This window comes from Lactuca saligna, chromosome 4 (assembly GCF_052625555.1).
Source record: "Lactuca saligna cultivar CGN05327 chromosome 4, ASM5262555v1, whole genome shotgun sequence".
Taxonomy (NCBI): domain Eukaryota; kingdom Viridiplantae; phylum Streptophyta; class Magnoliopsida; order Asterales; family Asteraceae; genus Lactuca; species Lactuca saligna.
The window spans coordinates 179,404,816-179,412,882 of record NC_136420.1 but is presented as its reverse complement, the minus strand read 5'-3'; the positions used below and the strand labels follow the sequence as shown (position 1 = coordinate 179,412,882).

General features: G+C 38.8%; 1 pseudogene; it reads right to left on the bottom strand.

The window, feature by feature from the left end:
- Positions 1-3,826: 3,826 nt before the first annotated feature.
- Positions 3,827-7,023, bottom strand: LOC145040358 (cytosolic sulfotransferase 5 pseudogene; annotated as a pseudogene).
- Positions 7,024-8,067: the final 1,044 nt, after the last annotated feature.

The window sequence follows — 8,067 nt, the reverse complement described above, 5'->3', positions numbered from 1 at the left end:
CTTAAGCTTCCTTTCTATTCTTTGATCCTGCAAAACATCAAATTGTAATCTTATCACATCATACATTAAGAATCAAAAATAGAAACTTATAGAGTTAGTTATGCATTTTAGCTGAAGTAGAGCCATACGTCTTGACTCTCACATCTCTTAGATTTCTCAAGTAAACAGGGTAGCTTCGACTCCAATGCCCCTTCTCCTGGCAACAAAAGCAAATGGACTCCCTTGGCAAATTACATTGGACAATCTCATGCTCAGTCCTTTCTGGACATTCAATGTTGCCAGTGTCCAATGAAGTATGGGAGTTTGATCAACCAATCAAGTTTCCTGACCATTGAGCCAAATCATCGCCGATTCAGTAGCAATAAGCAAATAGGTAAAATCAATGAGGGTTACGTCGTGAACCATTGTATAGTACTCTCTTATGAACTCATTATACGAATCACGAAGTGACTGAAGAACCCAGTCAACAGCCAACATATCTAAGATATCGACACCCAACATCCTTAACATATCAAGGTGTGACTTCATCTCTAAGACGTGTGCACACACAGGTTCCCCATCTTCGTGTTTACCTGCCAAAAAGGATTGAGTGGGCTTGAACTTTTCAAGCCTTTGAACTTGTGGGTTAGGGAGAAAAATCGGAGGAGGTGGAGGAAGTGAAGTATGACTCTTATTTCCTTGATCGTATCTTGGAACGTCATCTTCATTTGGAAAGCTTGTTCCAAAGGATTTGGGAAGACCATTGTAAGATTCAGACATCTACAAAACGGGAGAAAATTCAGTTTAAGTTGATTGAGTCGTTAATAAAACACCCAAATGAGTTATAAAGGCTAGGATCCAACACAATATTCTACAACCTAGAAAAGGGATGTCGTAATCTAGTCGCAGAATATTTGATGATAGGTAAATGACGATTTAACAATTTCCACCATGAAAAACGAAAAGGAAATTTATGTTTTAAATGAATTGAAACTCCTAGATCTTTTGAGGTTCAATGAACTTTTCAATGGCATGTTTAATCTCGATTACGCCCTTCAAGTTTGCGACTGGGATGCCGAGAATCACAAACAAGGTGTGAATAACCATGCGAATCACGCAGTGCACTCAATGCTACTATCACCTAATCAATGTGTCGGTTAGCTACACATGCTTCATTGATCTATGACAAACATCTAGCCACCCTTCACCACCAATGCCAACCCTAAATTAGTGTGCCGGTCAACCATACACGCTCCACTAACGTCTCGGTTTTTTGGTTCTTGGTTTCATCGTTTTAATAAATTAATCAGTATAGAAAAACAAAATTAATAGTTATTGACTAAAAAATAATTTAAAAAACCACAATGATTAAATACATAATGTTAACCAATTTTATGATAGACTTTTGTAATTTAAATGACTTTTAATATAAATTAGGTATGAATAAAGAAATGAACATCTGCCAATTATTTATTGATTCCTATTTTGATGCCTTAATTATTTATTTTACACAGAAACTAATCTTTTATGTTGGCCTACAACACAAAGCAGGTCCCACCTCAACCCAACCCCCAGTCAAACAACCATGTGCAAATAAACATACAATCATATAACAGTTCACATTCAATCGAACCGATCTAGCAGATCACGTAACACAACATACTCTAAGCAGGATACCGACCTAACCGGTCACTAGCATAGCATCACCCTATATACCAGGATACCGACCTTAACCAGGTCTCTAACGAATACCATTCTAACTACCAGGATGCAAACATAGTATAACAGCAACATAACCACAATACCCGGATTACAATCCGATAAAGGGCCAGCCTTGGTGCCTTAGACCCTGTTGATATAGTGAGGATAACTCACCTCGCAACTGCTGACTGGAAAGATAAGATCAAGATGCTCCGACCACTGACACGATCTCCACCACTGGCTAGCACCAACACTGAACTCAAAACAAAAGCTAACAATTACCAAAATACCCTTAGAAGTCAACTGGTCAACTCTTAGTCAAAGTCAACCTTCTGGCTGACTCTACTCGCCGAGTCAGCCCGCTGACTCGCCGAGTCCCCCAACACTGAAAAGGACCCATCTCAACTCACTGAGTCATCCCTTGACTCACCGATTCTTAGCTTAACCAGGGAAGGCTAAGACCTTAAGACCAGACTCGCCGAGTCCAAGAACAAACTCGCCGAGTCCAAGGCTATCTTCAACCAACTCGCCGAGTTGTTCTTCAAACTCATCGAGTTCCTGCCCACCTTCAAGGAACTCGCCAAGTACATCCTTGTGACTCGTCGATTACCACTAGTTCTTAACCCATACAGAAGCCTTCCAGGCCATGCAATCGATCCAAAACGTAGATCTACCCTTCTACAATCCTTCCATCACGTAAAGTGGCAAACTTTACATGAATCCAAAGAGATCTAGGCATTTTACACTCTAGGGCTAGGGTTTGGGACAAGATGGCTTCACCAAACACTCAATAACAGGGACTTTAATGCACTCTAGACCTTCTCCATTCCAGATCTGAGGTAGCAACCTCAAATGTAACCTTCAAACTCTAAATACCACAAGCTAACCTTCCCATACATCCCAAAAATGATGAATCTAGATGAATAGCAGCCCAAAAACAAGACAATACCTCAAAAGGAAGCCCCAACAACAAGGGAATCCGAATCTAAGCAAAGCCCCTTGCTCCAAGCCTCGTAACTCTCCAAGATCTTCCTCCAACTTTCTTCTCCAAGGCTCAAATGCAATCAAATCCTTAACAGCCATGCTTCTAGTGTTTTCTGGACTTTAAGGGAAGGTAAGGAGGCTAGGGAGAGGGCATAATGTCCTTTATATACGGCTCATCCCCCGAAATTAGGGTTTTCTTCACTCAGCGCCTACTCCTCGAGTCCAGCCTTAGACTCGCCGAGTTGACCACTTAACACGCGACCTGAGTTGCGACCCTATTCGCCGAGTCCACCCATGGACTCGCCGAGTTGCCATTCCAAATTTCCACTTTGAACGCCGAACTTGCACTCCTGGACTCGGGATGTTACATATTCGTTTTGATCAATTTGCTTGTTAATGAGAATATTGTTATTTTTGGGACTATAGATGAAGAGCTACAGATGTACATGAAATTTTGTTTCAATTCTTGAGATTTGATATATTGATGCTTTAATGGTGGCCGATTAATTGATAATAGTTTATTTGATATATCAAAGGTGGTTGCCTAATCGATGATAGTTGATTTGATATATGGATGGTGGTGTATTAATCTAATGAACAGCAGATTGCATTTCATTGTGGTTCAACGGAAATTAGTTGAAGAGAATGGATTATGTCGTTGGAATGAAATTTAATTTGACATGAATTTCAAGGCTAAAGTCGATGTTTAAAAGAGGGTCAATTTTTGGTTCTTTGTTTAATTGTTTTAATAAATTAATCAATATAGAAAAAAAAAATTAATAGTTATTGACTAAAGCATAATTTAAAAAACCACAAAGACTAAATACATAATTTTAACCAATTTTATGATGACTTTTGTAATTTAAATGACTTTTAATATACATTAGGTGAACATTTGTCAATTTGATGCCTTAATTATTTATTTTACAAAGAACCTAATCTTATATATATATATATATATATATATATATATATATATATATATATATATATATATATATATATATATATATATATATATATATATATATATATATATATATATATATATATATATATATACTTTGAAACAAACCAATTTCTAAATGTTAATGTGTAAAATGCATACTTTGAAAGTTGAAACAGAAATATGACCAAATAAAACACACTTTAAATATTATGATTAAGCTTTGTGCATGAGACCAAGTGCCAACCCTGAACCCTTCAATCTGGTTTCAGTGATTGAATCAATCCGGTCCCTCATCTCCTCTGTCAAGTAATTTTCCCAATCTCCCACATTTCCTTTCCTGAAAAAATTCCGATTCTCGACCACCACCTGCGCCCTAAACGTCTGAACACCATCCTTATTCACCTCAAAGTTACTCAAATTCTCAAAACTGCACAGCTTCACAATCTCTTCCACCACCCCTCCCTCCTCTTCCTCCTTTGTAAAAGGCATTCCCATGAACTCCGCCAACTTCTTCAGCTCCACAGATGGTTCCTTCTTCATATCCTCATACTTCAAGAACAAGATCTTTTCAGGTGATTCCTGGCTTGCTTTCCAGTACCCCAACACATGCTCCCAAAATGGTGCGTATTCGGAGTGTTGAGATTAATCAGGTTTAATTCACAGGTTCAAATGCATGGCTGCTAGTTTAATAATTTTATGGTGTTTTAGTTAATAGTTTATTTTGGTTTATTTTATTTAAAGGGTGAATAAATAAAAATGGGTAGAGTGGATTTTACTGATTCATAAAGTGTACGTTAGAGTTGTTAGAGTTGTACACGTTGGGTATTAGAAGAAGTCACCCACTTAGCTGTTTTTTAGGATTGACCAAGTATTTTGTTATTTTACTTTGTGTTTCCACGTTTGTAATGCTGTAAGGCTATATATAGCCTCTTTTCCCCATGAATAAACTGTGAGTTTTGGTTTTTACTTTTCAGAGCTCATTTAATTTATCACTCTAGAAAAAGCTTCTTCTTCTGTCTTCATATTTACGTGACCAGTGTGTTGTGTGTGTGTGTTTTGTGGAGCCTAAACCAACATTTGGTATCAGAGCGGAGATAGATTGAAGAGGGGCTGATTTCAGATTATTAGGTTGTTTTCTTTTCTGTTCTAGGGATCAAAAGGGTAGCGGAGACGAGTCGTGATTCCGGCCAAAATCAGCGGGCTTGTTAACCCAGTTTGATCGAAGAACAACATGGGAGGATCAAGAGCAACCAGAAGGTGTTAATCAAAGGGTGAAAAACAGAAGGTGAAAGGCAGCAAAAGGTGTTTGCAGGTAGCTCTTTCAAGCAGTGGTTTTTTAGTTGATTATATAACCTTGGTAGTGCAGTAACACGCAAGAATGGCTCCACCGAAGGATCAAACAGCGGCTGTTGTCAAGGAGAGCAACACCATGACTCTTCAATGTCCGGTATTGTCATCAACAAATTACACAGTATGGGCTATGAGGATGCGGGCTATCTTCAATGTTCATGGGGTGTGGGAGGCAATCGATCCGGGAGTCAATGGGGATGCCAAGAAGAATAACATAGCAATTGCTCTTTTGTTCCAAGCCATACCCGAGGAGCAGACACTGTTAATAGGGAATCTCACAACCGCAAAGGAGATGTGGGAGGTTCTCAAAACCCGTCATTTGGGTGCGGATCGAATCCGGGAGGCGCGACTTCAAACTCTAATGGGAGAGTTTGAAAATCTGAAGATGAAGGATCAAGAGATGATAGATAACTTTGCTAATAAGTTGTCTGAGTATGCTTCTAGAGCCGCCTCACTTGGATCGGTTATGGAAGAAACAAAATTGGTTAAGAAGTTTCTTAATGGGTTACCAAAACGTTTTATTCATATGGTGGCTTCTATAGAACAGGTTGTAGACTTGAAGACCATCGGTTATGATGATGTTGTAGGTCGACTTAAAGCTTATGAAGAAAGGATCAAAGTTAAGGAGATCCAACCCGAGCAAAATCAGCTTTTGCTTGCAAATTCGGATGAAAAAACAAAAGAAAAAGACCATAGGTGTGAGCATTGTGGTTGTGGAAACTCGAATCGGGAAGACTATGGGCGTGGCCGAGGTGGAGGTCGGGGGTCCGGGAAAGGTCGAGGAGAAGGTCGAGTACAACGGGACAAGAGTCACGTGAAATGCTACAAATGTAATGAGTTCGGGCATTACATTTCGGAGTGTCCATTGTGGGAGAAAAAGAATGAGCTCAACTTGAACCGGTGCGAGGATGAGGAACCGGCACTACTGTGAATGATGCACCTGATTAAGGGGGTGATTGTTGAGATTAATCAGGTTTAATTCACAGGTTCAAATGCATGACTGCTAGTTTAATAATTTTATGGTGTTTTAGTTCATAGTTTATTTTGGTTTATTTTATTTAAAAGGTGAATAAATAAAAATGGGTAGAGTGGATTTTACTGATTCATAAAGTGTACGTTAGAGTTGTTAGAGTTGTACACGTTGGGTATTAGAAGTCACCCACTTAGCTGTTTTTTAGGATTGACCAAGTATTTTGTTATTTTACTTTGTGTTTCCACGTTTGTAATGCTGTAAGGCTATATATAGCCTCTTTTCCCATGAATAAACTGTGAGTTTTGGTTTTTACTTTTCAGAGCTCATTTAATTTATCACTCTAGAAAAAGCTTCTTCTCCTGTCTTCATATTTACGTGACCAGTGTGTTGTGTGTGTGTGTGTGTTTTGTGGAGCCTAAACCAACACGGAGACCCCGTTGCAGAAAAGCTCGTAAGCTTCATTAAACGACATGGGTGTGAGTTCCTTGGACCTGATTTTGCTCATGAAATGCCATTTGGAAATGAGTGCGTCTTTTGGATCCCTACACACGTACACAAACTTGCATGTCGACGATGGTGATGTCATCGAGGTCGGTAACAAGTCATGAGCAAAGTGTGTAGCAAACAGTCGAGGGGAAGGGAGATTGTCGAACTTACTTACAGGATACTCAAGAAAGATTTGAGCGTCGAGGGAAGGGAAGACACTGTGGGGTCCGGTGTGATGAAGAGGATGGTCGGAGATCTTGTAATGGTGGCGGTTGGCGGTGGCGAACATGAGAGCTCTAAGCCAGGTGGTTCCACACTTCATGAAAGCTGCGAGGAAGATGTCGGTGGGCTTTGGATGGAAGTATTCGTGGATCATTAATAAGCTCTTGATAGCTGTTTGTGGCAACCAGAAACCTCTGTGTAGAAAGATTTCAGGGCCCCTCCAACCTTTGCCTTTTGGTAGAGTTGCAACAATGTCGTTTACCTTTCCATTGAGCTTGTTAATGACATCTTCTTGTTCGTTTGAGTTTGGGTTTTCGCCATTAATGGCTGTGGGGTGGGTGCATGTATTTTGGTTGGGAATGATCAGGTCCGTCGACATGTCTTCGGAGTGGTGAGAGTGTCGAGAGTTGATAGATTAATGAAGGAAAAACTTGAAATATGGAGCTTCTTTAATAGTCATTTCGAATAATATTAAGTAACTATAAAACGTAAACTCAAAGTAACTGAAATATAAATATAATCAATAGTAAGATACAGACACTAGCATGGCGACAATTGCCGATAGGATCGGCAGGATTCTGGCCACCCGAAGCATTCAGTCTATGGAGGTCATAGATTCATGATCTTGATTAAGGAGAAAGAAAAACAATGGATCGAGCCTCCTAATGACCATTCGCACTCGGAAATAGAATCAGTGTCTGATATGATGAGGCTGAAGACGACGACCATTAAGAATGAGGCTAAATTGAAGGTGAAGATGAATTCCTTCTTCGGTGGAAGGAACTTCGGAAGGTGTCGGAGATCAGCAGAGAGTCGGGGGAACTAGACAACGATGGTGGTTGAGGTCACCGATGACAATCACGTTGAAGAGGCTTACGATATTGCAGAATTTCGAGACGCCTTTTTACATCTCCCAATAATTTAAACACCGTTATTAATTTGGATCAACATATGCCCACTGATACTGGCCTTGTAATATTTAAATGCCACTAAGAAGCCCCATCCAGCGAGTATGGTCCCTATTTGTTTTTTCCAAAAAACTTTCTTCAAAGCTTTTATTGCCGTGCAAAGCATACGTGTAATATTTTTCATCTCGTACCTATTTAGTTTTTAAAAATATTTTGAGTCAAAAACTCTGTGCGTACTCTGTTTGGCGCAACACTTGTAATGCCTCTTCTAACCTCTTCTTCTTCTTTTTTTATTGCTGAAATTTTGTTTATATGTTGTTAAAATTTTATTTCATATTTTTTTTCGTTTATTCTTGTCTAATTTATTTTTTGTTTTTTTATACTCAATAATGATAATTTTTTTTGATGAAATATCATTAATTTTTACTAAAATATCTTTATTTTTTTGTTGAAGTATAATTATTTTTTACTCGAATATCATTAACTTTTACCGAAATGCTATACATTATTAAATT